Below are 12,335 nucleotides of genomic sequence, written 5' to 3'. Positions count from 1 at the left end.
GAGAGAGAGAGAGAGAGAGAGAGAGAGAGAGAGAGAGAGAGAGAGGGCGAGCATGAGCAGGGGTAGGGCAGAGAGAGAAGAAAGAGAGAGAATCCCAAGCAGGCTCCTCACTGTCAGCACAGAGCCCGGTACAGGGCTTGAACTCAGGAACCATGAGATCGTGACCTGAGCAGAAACTGAGTCCGACCCTTAACCAACTGGCACCCTGAGAAATTGACTCTCTTTGGGTGTTACTTTGTTTTCATTTCTTTGCTTGTTTTACCTTGGTTTTGGTTTTGCTCACTTATAATGAGGACAACATTAGAAATGAGGTTGACCTGTCCCATCCAGGCCAGACCAAGCAGCCATAAACATACCCTGGAAGGTATCATCTTTGGCGGGGAGTCCTGCATGTCTGGCAAGCTGGAATGGCCACAGACAAAAGGAAGTTTACTTTGTTAGATTTCGTCAATTCCCATCATAGGCTTGTGTGGCAAAGTTTGAGTTTCAGGAAAATATTGTGAGTATCACTGGAATGCACACGTTTGTTCTCTGATATGCCCCAACCATCTGCAATCGAGCCTGGCATAGGGTACGTCTTGCATAAATATTTTCGTAGGGGTGAAAGGAAGGCAAGAAGATGGGAAGAAAGGGAAGGACAGATGGAAGGAGGGAAGGGGAGGGGATGAAGGAAGGATTTGAATATATGTTAATATGTGTCACACTGACAGAAAATCAAGAGGATTAAACTTGTAATTGAACTGTAACATCATGGAATTTATAATCATTCTACCCAAATATATTAACAGTGCACAGCTGGTAGTGTCTTGCTATATTAAACATATTTTTATTTATTTTCATTATTTTAGATGCTCTTTATTATACACTTAAATTGGATAGAAAATTTCATTCTTAATTATATTCAGAAAACAACTGGATAGAGAGCGAAAAAACAAGAAATAGAATGCGAAGAACATTTATAAGTTGTGAACACCAATGTCATCCGTCAAGAACCATAAACAAAGGGGCGAACTTGAAAGTCACTCTGGGCCACGGTTTCCCGACAGAATCCTCTGTGACGGTGGGAATGTATTTGATCTGCGCTGTTGAATACGTTAACCACTGACCCCATGTGGTTACCGAGCATTTTAACTGTGACAGGTGTGATCAGATAACTGAGTTTTCAATTTAATTTCAGTTAACATCAATTTAAATTTAGATACTAACGTATGGCTAGCGGTTACGATATTGGACAACAAAGCTCTAGATACCGGCCAGTGCAGCCCTAGATGACGGAGGTGCCGTAATAATTACTGTGCTTCCGAGAAAGGAAAGTTGCTGTTACCTGTGGCAGGCAGACTACAAAGCTGTGTCCTCATTTAAAAAAAATCTTTTTTTAAATAAATAAAAGTTTGGGCACTCAGGTGGCTCAGTCAGTTAAGACCTGACTTTGGCTCAGGTCATGATCTCATGGTCAGTGAGTTCAAGCTCCATGTCGTGCTCTGTGCTGACAGCTTGGAGCCTGGAGCCTGCTTTGGATTCTGTGTCTCCCTCTCTCTCTGCCCCTCCCCTGCTTGTGCTCTGTCTCTCTCTCTCTCTCTCTCTCAAAAATAAATAAACATTTAAAAAAGTGTGTGTCTTATTACTCCCTGCCCCCACCTCCTGGTGTTCATGTCCTTGTGCCATTCCCTGCCCACTTTCTTGAGGTTGGGGCTTATGACTTGTAGTCACCAACAGTATATGGCAAAGGTGATGGGAATATGTGATTTCCATATGTGACCTCAGTACATGGAATCGTAACCCATTAAGAGACTCACATTCCTTCTGCTGTGGGTGTTGATGAAGCTGCCAGCTTTACTAGTGGGTCCGCAGAGCAAGGACTGGCCGTGGCCTAGAGGAACTGAGGCAAACTCCGTCATCAGCCTGCAAGGACCTCAAGCTTACAGCCACCAAGAAAATGGGATCCTCACTCTGCCAACTGCGAGGAGATGAATTCCAGGGCAAGCTGAAGGCGATCGGGCATAGCCCCCTCCTCGGTCCAGAGTCCCAGCAAGACTGCAGACCTCGCTGGGGTCTTAGATGCAGCCTTGCTGAGAACCCAGCTAAGCTGGGTGTGGACTCCTGACCCACAGAAGCACAGAGAATAAACGTGTGCTGCATTACGCCCAGAGGCTCCTGGCCGTCTATCGCAACTCATACAAATGTTCTTCAACATACTCATTGGTGAGACGAGAAGTCTTCACTCCTGCAATGATTATGGGGTAGCTTGGGTTAACTTGCACGAAAACTGCTTGTACATAGACCTCCTGTAACTTGATTAGCTGTGTCGGTCTTTCCACTTGCGTGTTTGCCTGTGCTCCTGGGAAGGGGGGACTTTGTAAACGCCCATCCTGACGTTTCAGCCTTTGACAAGAACCGCTGTCACTCTGCTCCACTGAGGCGGAGGGGACACGCCAGTCACACTCTCCAGGGCTGTATTCAAGCTCCATGCCTATGAACTCAAAGTGATTTCAAGCCCCATTTGAAAGATTTCAAGTCAGTGGAGCCTTTATAACAAGAAGTGTAACCGAAATCAAAGGAATGGAGATGTTTCCTAAACACAATCTGGACTATTTATGATTTTTCAGTCAGCCTGCCGGAAAAGCTTCCTGTTAACATTCAAGAGATTGCAAATATACTTCTCTACCTAATTTATCCAAGGGAAGAGTTTTGGAAAATTGAATACAAAGACAGTCCATTCATCTTTTAAAAAATTATTCAGATCTGTGATTTGGGTTCTCATCTGACTGAATCTAATGTTCTTAGCCTGAACTCTCCAGGCACCTCCACGTGCACACTGGAGTCCTGTCTCGTGCCCGATGGACAGAGACAGTCTTGAACGTCTAGCTCCCTGCACAGGAGTCAAGGCCTCCCAGGCACACTGGCCCCATCAGCCTTTCCTACATAAAGACTACACGTGACAGGATCAGACATTTCCGGTCCCTCACATAGAAGACTTTCCTGAACAATCCAAAGCCAGCTGGCCCTGGATCCCTCTACGTTTCATCTATCATCCGTTTACAACTTCCAATTTCTTTCTTTTTAAAATTTTTTTGGAACGAAGAAGGGAGACAACACTTACTTTACAAGAGTACAGAAGTGATGTGGGAATGATTCCAGAATCAGAGGAGCCTGCGATATTTTAAGGAAGGGTGCAGACAGCCAGCGGTAAACAGAGGAAGCTACAAGAAGCCTTCGAGGTGTTCAGAAACCAGCAAATTACTTAGCGATTACTGTGCAGGGTAATGTAGTCTCCAAATCCTCTACAAGGCAGTTTTTAGAAATCAATTAAGGCCAACTACCTGCTTATGGAATACTTTATCTTCAGTTGCTATTAATGATTAATAAGTCTTCAGTTATTAATTAAAATCATGTCTTGAAATGATGATTCTGAAGATACTTAGCCGCTCACTGCTTGCTGGCGGCGAACAGGCAGGAAGCCAGGATGCATGAAGCGATGACCACTTGCCTGTGAAATGCACACGGCTCTGATGCGGAGAAGAAGGAAGTGGCAGGATTTCAGACAGCTAAGTACTTGGGCTCCTGCAGAAGTAACTCTTCTGGCTCAGGACTCGCTCTCGTGTCCTGAAACTCCGCAGCGCTCTTGGCATCCAGGCCTTCGCCAGTGAGCTCCCTCTTCAAGAAATGTGGCTCTTTGCCGAGATGCGGACTCATCCGCCTTCAGGGAAAACTCCTCCAGTCCTGCAGGTTTTGTTCTCCATGGTTTTTGTCATAACTTGCAACCCACATCTGTTTGTGTCATTGCCTTTTTTAAATTAAAACTTAATTTTTAAGGCAGTTTTGGGCTCACAGCAAAATGAGGATGGTACTGAGGTTTCCCATACACCCCCCATCCCCACATGCCCGCAGCCTCCCCAGTATCAACTTCCCCTGCTAGTCGGGTGCACCTGTTACTATTTAGTTATTGGTCAATTTGTTTTTGAGAAAGAGAGGTGGAGGAAGGGCAGAGGGAGAGAGAGAATCTTAGACAGGCTCCATGCCCAGTTCAGAGCCTAACGCAGGGTGTTCGTCTCACGACCCTGGGACCATGACCTGAGCCAAAATCAAGAATCTGATGCTCAACAAACTGAGCCACCCAGGCACCTCTGTTACAATTTAGAAACCTACATGGACACGTCATCATCGCTGAAAGCCCATAACATACATCAGGGTTTGCTTTCTGTGAGGTAGGAGATTTTCTCCTACGTGATCTTCTAGTTTTGCATTTTACACTTAGGGCCGTGATCCATTTAGAGTTAATGTTTGTGAAAGGTGGAAAGTCTGTGTCCAGATTCAATTTTTTTTGCACACAGACATCCAGTACTAACCACACCATTTGTTGATGATGCCATCTTTGCTCCGTTGGGCTGCCTCTGCTCCTTTGTCAAAGGTCAATTAACTATACTTATGAAGATCTCTTTCTGGGCTCTCTCTTGTGTTCCATTGATGTATTTGCCTATTCTTTTCCCAGTACAACATTCTCCTGATTACCACAGACTTCAAGTGAATCTTGAAGTCTGGCAGAATCCATCCTCCTGCTGTGTTCTTCTCCTTCACTATTGTGTTGTCTGTTCTGGATCTTTGGCTCCTCCATAGAAATTTTAGAATCATTTGGTGGATACCCACAAAATTACTTGCTGAAATTTTTATTGGTATTTCAGAATTGACATCTTGATAGTATTCAGCTCAATACTGGTCATTAGGATGGAGGGATGACTTCCAAGCAGAACCAGTGTCCTTTCCTTTAATACCAGAATTACATAAGCTCCAGCTCCATAAGCCCCTGTCTCTATAACATTTTGTACATAATAGGTGTTTGGTAAATATTTGCTAAACCAACAATCAGCTGCTAAGCAATTATTCAGGTCAACCAGGAAACATCACCATGAGCTGTAGTTGAAGTCAAAGCCACAAAGAAAGGCAATGCTGCTCAGAACTTGGAGAAGATAGTGTTTCTTCTTCTATCATTGATTCTTGAATTTCTTTGAATATTGAATCAGTTACTTTGAAATATTAGATAACTTTAAATGCCCAAGGTTTTAAATCTAACAGATGTTTAAATACTATCAGAATGCATCAGTGGTATTTACCAACTCCACCACACAAGGTTTAAACATCTTCCTCATTGAATTTGGAGAATAAAAGAACTACTTAATATTTAGAAATAATTCCAGTAGTTCTAAATACACGAAGCTTCAATCAAATAAAAAAATGTTATAATTATTTTAATCCATGAGCAAAAGCCATAAACAAGTCAAAAATGTTATGGTCTTTCTACAAATCCAAATTCTACAAGTGATTTAATAGAACAGAGATTGGTTTCTGACCATTTTATTGATATTTAATTAAGATGTAATAATAAACTGTGCGTATCTAAAGTGTACAACTTGATCAGTGCTGATAAGCACACACCCCTGAAATCATGACAGTCAAGACAGGTCTCAAGTTCATAATGGTAACAATAGCTTTCTTTTTAACCTCAATTCTCCCCACATTCTAACAAAGGGGTTATTTTTTTATTGTGTTATAATGTGTATCCCGATTTCCAAAAGGTTCTTTCCAGCCCCTTGTAATGGGGTCAGGGCTTTTCCTGTGGTTCCCCGTCACCTTACAAAGTGGACTAACCCTGTCTCTGCCCTCCTAAGGCGCAGGTGTCCGTCACCATCCCATCTTGGGGTGTGTGTGCATCAGCAAACGCAGCAGTGGAGGGACGCTGGTGCATCTCCAGGGCTCTCTAAATGTCACTTAAACTGGAAGCTGATTAGCTGAAGAGCCGGTGGGTACTGTGAATAGCAGCAGGGAGCAAGCGCTGGATGTGGTATCGGCCTCCACTCGACTCCAAGAACCGTCTGCAGAAAGCTCTTGCCCACAGCTTTGTGCCCCCAAGGGACCCTGCTCAAGCTTTCCCCATGGCAGGGTCGGGGGTGGGTGGTCCTCACTCTCTAGGACGCTTCAGGAGCCCATCATCTGATCATCTGCTGTCTCTCACTTTGAGACTTGAAGTCCAGCACTATATTTTTTGTTATTTCCCTTAAATCTATTTATTTATTTATTTATTTATTTATTTATTTATTTATTTATTTATTATGTAGCTCCAACACCAAAGGCAACATTCAGCACAGAGCAGAAATCCAATAACTGTTTGATAAAAGAATGAATGAGTGAGTGTGTCTTTAAAATATTCAGACCTCTTGGGCTACAACACAAGGTTTCTTTTAGAGTTCTTCAGAGCCAGATCTTTGCTGATGATTTATGTGGCAGCATGAAAATGTACCACCGTTAGCAAATAGTGGTGATTCATCTGTTCCTTGAGCCCGTTTGGACGTGAGCAGTTGAGGGGGGTTTCATCACTGGATTTGATCCTCACAACAGCCTCCTGAGGCAGAGAGGATGATGATTGCCAAGGGGCAGAGGGTAAGTGACTTGCCAGGGCCCCACAGTTAGTAAGTCCAGGAGTAAGACCTAGTTTCAGAGATGCCTGGGTGGTTCAATCAGGTAAGTGTCTGAGTGCTGGTTTCAGCCCAGGTCATGATCTCATGATTTGTGAGTTCGAGCCCTGCATCAGGCTCTGTGCTGACAGCATGGAGCCTGTTTGAGATTCTCTCTTTCTTCCTCTCTCTGCCCCTTCCCTGCGCTCTCTCTCTCTTAAAATAAATAAATGAAACTCTAAAAAAAATCAGTTTCAAACTCAGACAGTCTGAGGTTGGAGATGAAACTTTTAGGCTCTAAAAAACCTGTGGCTTTTTAACTTCCACACCTGAAGACTGCAAATAATGTTTTCCGTTGGTAAACATCAAACACTCTTCAAGTGAAGAACAAAAATTGTCATGCCTCAGTATGTAAACGTTGCCTGTAGGAACTTTGAATGACTGGTGTATGAAAATATTGAGTTTCTCTAAATGCTTAATTCTAACACAGGGAAGCACCCAAGATTAGTAAGAACAACAGTAACAGCTAAAAAGAGAATATCCTTTCTGGAATGGCAAAGATGGATGGGAAAAATGATATGATGAAGCCTCACCGTTTAAGACAAAAACATACCTGGACGCCCGGGTGGCTCAGTCGGTTAAGCATCCGACTTCGGCTCAGGTCATGGTCTTACGGTTTGTGAGGTGGAGCCCCACATCAGGCTCTGTGCTGGCAGCTCAGAGCCTGCAGCCCGCTTTTAATTCAGTCTCTCTCCTTCTCTCTCTGCCCCTCTCCGGCTCATGCTCTCTCTCTCTCAAAAATAAATAAACATTAAAAATTTAACTAAAATAAGACAAAGAACATACTTACATCAGACCCTCAGCGAGCAGTAAGTGAGCACCCAGCTGTGGGCTCCACCAGCCTGTCACCACGTCCCTCAAGGGCTTTCATCTCAGGAGTTAGGCCTGGACCCAGAGTCCCTATCCAGTCACCAGTGAACAGAAATGTTGAGAAAAGAATCATCCCTTCCAGAACCCAGGCTCAGAGTTATTAAATGCACAGTGATAACAAAACAAGCATTACCTTTCCTCACCCTGCAAACAGTACCGTGGGCTAGGCACTGAGCCTTCATGCCCCGAGTTAGCAGACCGTGTGCACAGCATAAGCCTGACTGTGGAAGGGGGGCGGGGCTCAGGCCCTGGGGAAAGTGGCTGCGTGAGGGCAGCTGGGAACACACTGTGTTCCCCTGGGTGGGAGTCAGGAGTTCTCTGACCGGACATGATGAGGGAACAGAGTAGTGTATATTATTTCTTCATCTGACATTGCTTTTCAGTCATGCGCATCTAATACTTACTGAAAGTTAATTTAAGTGGCTACTAATTTACTATTTAAATTCCATGTTTATTGGAAATGATTTTTATCGAAAAGATGCTGCAAGTGACCTAAACCAAGTCTGGAAGATCACATATAAACACGGTTCGCCTCGACACTGTAAAATTATTTCAAACAAGAGACTACAATTTCTCCAATACGGTCAGAACGATTGTGACATTGCCAGGCTCATATCAATGATGGTTACATTTCGTCGGACACCTTTACATACACGATCTGAGTTACTCGTGTCCGTTTCTTCTGTGCTGTACTTGGCAAATGGAAGCCAGTGAATTCGCATTTGGAAGACTCTCACACTCAGAGCTGTTTGTATTCATAAATCCCAGAGAGCTTCATGGCTCCAAGACACAGAATAGTTTTCCTAGAATAGCAGCTCTGAATTCACAAGTTATAATTCTTCAGAGACAAGTACCTTTATATCTGTTTGTGCCTATGAACTAAATGCCAAAGTTTAAAGAGAGCACTCAACAGATATTTTTAAACCAACTGTTAACATAGTGTTTAAGGGGTGCCTGGGTGGCTCAGTGGGTTAAGTGTCTGACTCTGGCTTAGGTCATGATCTCGCAGTTTGTGGGTTCGAGCCCCGCATTGGGCTCTGTGCTGGCAGCTCAGAGCCTGGAGTCTGCTTTGGATTCTGTGTCTCCCTCTCTCTCTGCTCCTCCCCTACTCATGTCCTGTTTCTCTCTCTTTCAAAAATAAATAAACTTAAAAAAATTAAAATAGAGTTTACATGCTTTGTTTCGGCTTCTGAGGAGGAAGGGATAGCCATCACAGACACAGACACAGTCCATGGCCTGATGGAGCTGATTATGCGTGGGTGAAAGAGCAATTTGGGGAATTACATAAGCCACAGTTACCCCAAGATCTCATTTGCTTGAGCCACAGAGGATCGTAAACTCTGGTATGTCATGGGGCCAGGAAATCGTGGGGAGAGAGCAGGCAGGGGCATAGAGTGCCCACACACCAGCCAGTCATCTCTACCACCCTGTGAAGAGTAGTAATTGATATTGTTCACTTCCAAACCACAACATAAAAATCAGACTTCATGTTTTCAAAGTATTTAAACTATTGGTCAATCACCACATTCAACTTCTCAATTTGAGATTCTACCAAGATTGAAACAATTCATCAAATTAAGAAGTGTAGTGAGCTTCTGAATGTACAGAGTGGTTGTTAATTTTATCCAAACATGGTAAGCAATGGGAATGTTTGTAATTATTTTAATAAAATGAGAGCTTTGTTGAGAATAAGATGTCTTTGTATGAAATGGTTGGAACTGAAATAAGATACTGCAGCCTGATATTGTGTAATCATAAATTTGAGGAATTTTGTTCCATTAAGCATTAAGATTTTGTGAGGGGCACCTCGGTGGCTCAGTTGATTAAGCGTCCGACTTCAGCTCAGGTCATGATCTCATGGTTTGTGGGTTTGAGCCCCTTGTCAGGCTCTGTGCTGACAGCTCAGATTCTATGTCTCCTTCTCTCTCTGCCCTCCTCCACTCACGCTCCTCTCTCTCTCTCTTTCTCTCTCTCTCTCTCTCTCTCTCTCTCTCTCAAAATAAATAAACATTAAAAAACAAGTAAAGCAAAACAATGTTTTTGAAAAGCTTAAGTTTTTGTGAAATCCTTGCACAAAGCAGCAAGTTGACCACAAGCATCTAACTAACTTTCCTCAGGGCTTGTCACATTCTGATAAAAGTGACAAAAAGATCAAACTATGGATAAACTTTATCCTTAGAAAAATGAGAAAAATAAAGATGGTGTCAAAAGTGGTATTTTCCATTTTAAAGAATCCTGTTTTATTATTATGTCTGTTCTGTATTTTACATCTGCTGATGTATTTTTCATTCTGAAATAGTTGCGATAATAGGTCTAAGAGGGACATATTTATGTCGAATGGCCTTCTTTGGCTCTATTTGGCCAGAAACATGGGCGATGCTGTGATTCTCCTGTGTGTAACTGGTGTTTGTATTTCTCTCTGTTTGTGTGTTTTATGATCCCTGAAATCCAAAGGCTGATGTAGGCAATGATGACATGCATTTAATTCTGGACAAACCAGAAAGGTTCATCACTTCAGTAAAGTTTTATGGAAAAAGCCGCATAACTATACATTTGTTTGCCTGTGTTCATATGGATCTCAGTGGACCAGCGCTGGTGACTACACTCCGTGACACACAGCTTGTGTCCTGTTCTGAAGCAATTATTCCCTCAGATTCCTGAGGGGCTTCCCATACACGGGTCTGAGCCCTTGCCTGATGGTCACTTCTCATGACCTAGTCCTTTCCTGAGCTTGGCCGCCGGATGTGTCACATGGTCACATCACCCACCGTTGGACAGGGCACCAGCACGCCATGTTCTTTTCAGGGCATTTGACTGTGGATTCACCTTGGTTGTTTTTGAACAAGATGAAAGTGGATTGAAAAGAATAATTGTTACGAGTGGCCTAGAGGATGTAAAATTCATCTATTTCTCTGCATCTGCTAATTTATGTTCCATTAGGCAGAGTGAAGGGTGAGCTTAAATGTGGACCACATTATTTTGGCCCCAGATCTGCTGTTTCTGGAATGCAATTTTGCATTATTGCCATCACCTGATTTGGGGAATGTTTTAAGAAACAACCCTATGAAAACAAAGCAGATTCATTCAATGACAAAAGAAAAGAAGAGAAGAGAAGAGGGAAGGGAAGGGAAGGGAAGAAAGGAAAGGAAGGGAAGGGAAAGGAAAGGAAAGGAAAGGAAAGGAAAGGAAAGGAAAGGAAAGGAAAGGAAAGGAAGGGAAGGGAAGGGAAGGGAAGGGAAGGGAAGGGAAGGAAGGGAAGGGAAGGGAAGGGCAGGGAAAGGAAGGAAAAGGAAGGGAAAGGAAAGGAAAGGAAAGGAAAGGAAGAGAAATTAAAAGAAAAGAAAAAAGAAAAAAAAGAAAGAACCCCATGGATGCACTTCACTATTTAAAATGTTGGTATCATATGGAGGGGGACAAAACATAAACGACTCTTAAATATAGAGACAAGCAGAGGTTTGCTGGAGGGGTTGTGGGGGGGTGGGTACATGGGTGAGGAGCATTAAGGAATCTACTCCTGAAACCATTGTTGCACCATATGCCAACTAACTTGGATGCAAATTAAACAAATAAAGTTTTTATAATGTTAGTGTCCTGCTCCAGGTCCACTCCGTGAGGTCCCACGGAGAGCACTTATCTGAGAGCACCAAGGCGTCATCTTCCTTTCATACACCTGCCTCGCTTCTGTCAGATTTTCATCACGACCGTGGGGTTTGCTGTTGTTTAAATACAAGACAGGATATGAGTAGGAAAACACTTAAAAGATGTCAGGGAACCATGTGGGTATATGTTACCCCAAAAAGCAGAAATTATAAATGCTGAGATAGGGAGAAAGCTGCTCACTGCAGAGTCTAAGTTAACTAGAGGCAGGTTTTTAAGGGATTAAATAGCAAAAAAATCACATATTTTCAATAGAGGAAATAGCAATTTTTTTTGTTTAAAAAATCATGGTATTAGAGGAAAGATGAGAATTTTACTACAATATCTTTCCTGCTTCTTCTCCTGTAATTTAGCTTGTAAATGGAAATTTAATTGAAGGACATTATCGTTTTTGAAATGTATTTAATGGAGTCTCTGTTCAGGCACCGAACTTTAAAAACTTCCTCCTGACATCTCCCGCAGATCATCCACCTGCCCCGGGGTCAGAGGGACATCAGAGTCCTGGAAACAAGTTGCCATTGGACTCTGATCCCCAGATCCTTGGGACAAATCCAGATTCCTGGGTTGGGAAAGTAAACGGGGAGGCCACGTGTCTCTCAGTCCACAGGGATATTTCTCTTCTGAGAAAGAATTTATTTCCCAAGCGGGAAAACTTGGACTTTAAAGTCATGTTGTCTCAGAAGAGTTCCGCTGTGGACAAATTCTGCCCCTGGCAGCAGTGATCTGGAAATCACCTGCTGCCCCAGGGGCCTCAGCAGGTTCCCCAAGCTGGACTTGAGCCTTTCAGGCCTGGACCCCCCGACGTGCAAACTCTTGTAAGGTGGCTGCTGTATTTTTCTTAGATAGTCCAGTGCTGAAGAGCTACTCTTCTGTCTTATAATGTAAACTGGTATTCCGCAGCAATGCGGTAGAAATACTTTTGAGTTGCACTCTAATTAGTTTCAAAGAAGACTGCCTATATTTTGCCTCCACTGCCACGGACAGCAAGGACAGATCAAATGAATGAAATGATTCTACTGTGGCTAGATGCACGGGGCTGTCCTCTACATGTAGCTCCTATAAGACATTTAATATAAGATACAGAAATAAATATGTGCAATTTGAATAGATTCAATAAAGCCTTACAAAGCGTGGGCTATCTGTTAGGAAAAGTGTCAGTTACGAAAGATTAAGAAATCTTAGGGCCAAGGGAGACATTACAATTTATGAAAACTTGGCTTGAGCCATAAACTTGAGTCCCCAAACTTAAAATGTCAAGACAGCTTAAACTTAATTAACATGAGTTAGAGAAAGAAAAATTTA

This window comes from Suricata suricatta, chromosome 13 (genome assembly GCF_006229205.1).
Source record: "Suricata suricatta isolate VVHF042 chromosome 13, meerkat_22Aug2017_6uvM2_HiC, whole genome shotgun sequence".
In the NCBI taxonomy this organism is placed as follows: domain Eukaryota; kingdom Metazoa; phylum Chordata; class Mammalia; order Carnivora; family Herpestidae; genus Suricata; species Suricata suricatta.
This window is presented reverse-complemented; position numbering follows the sequence as displayed.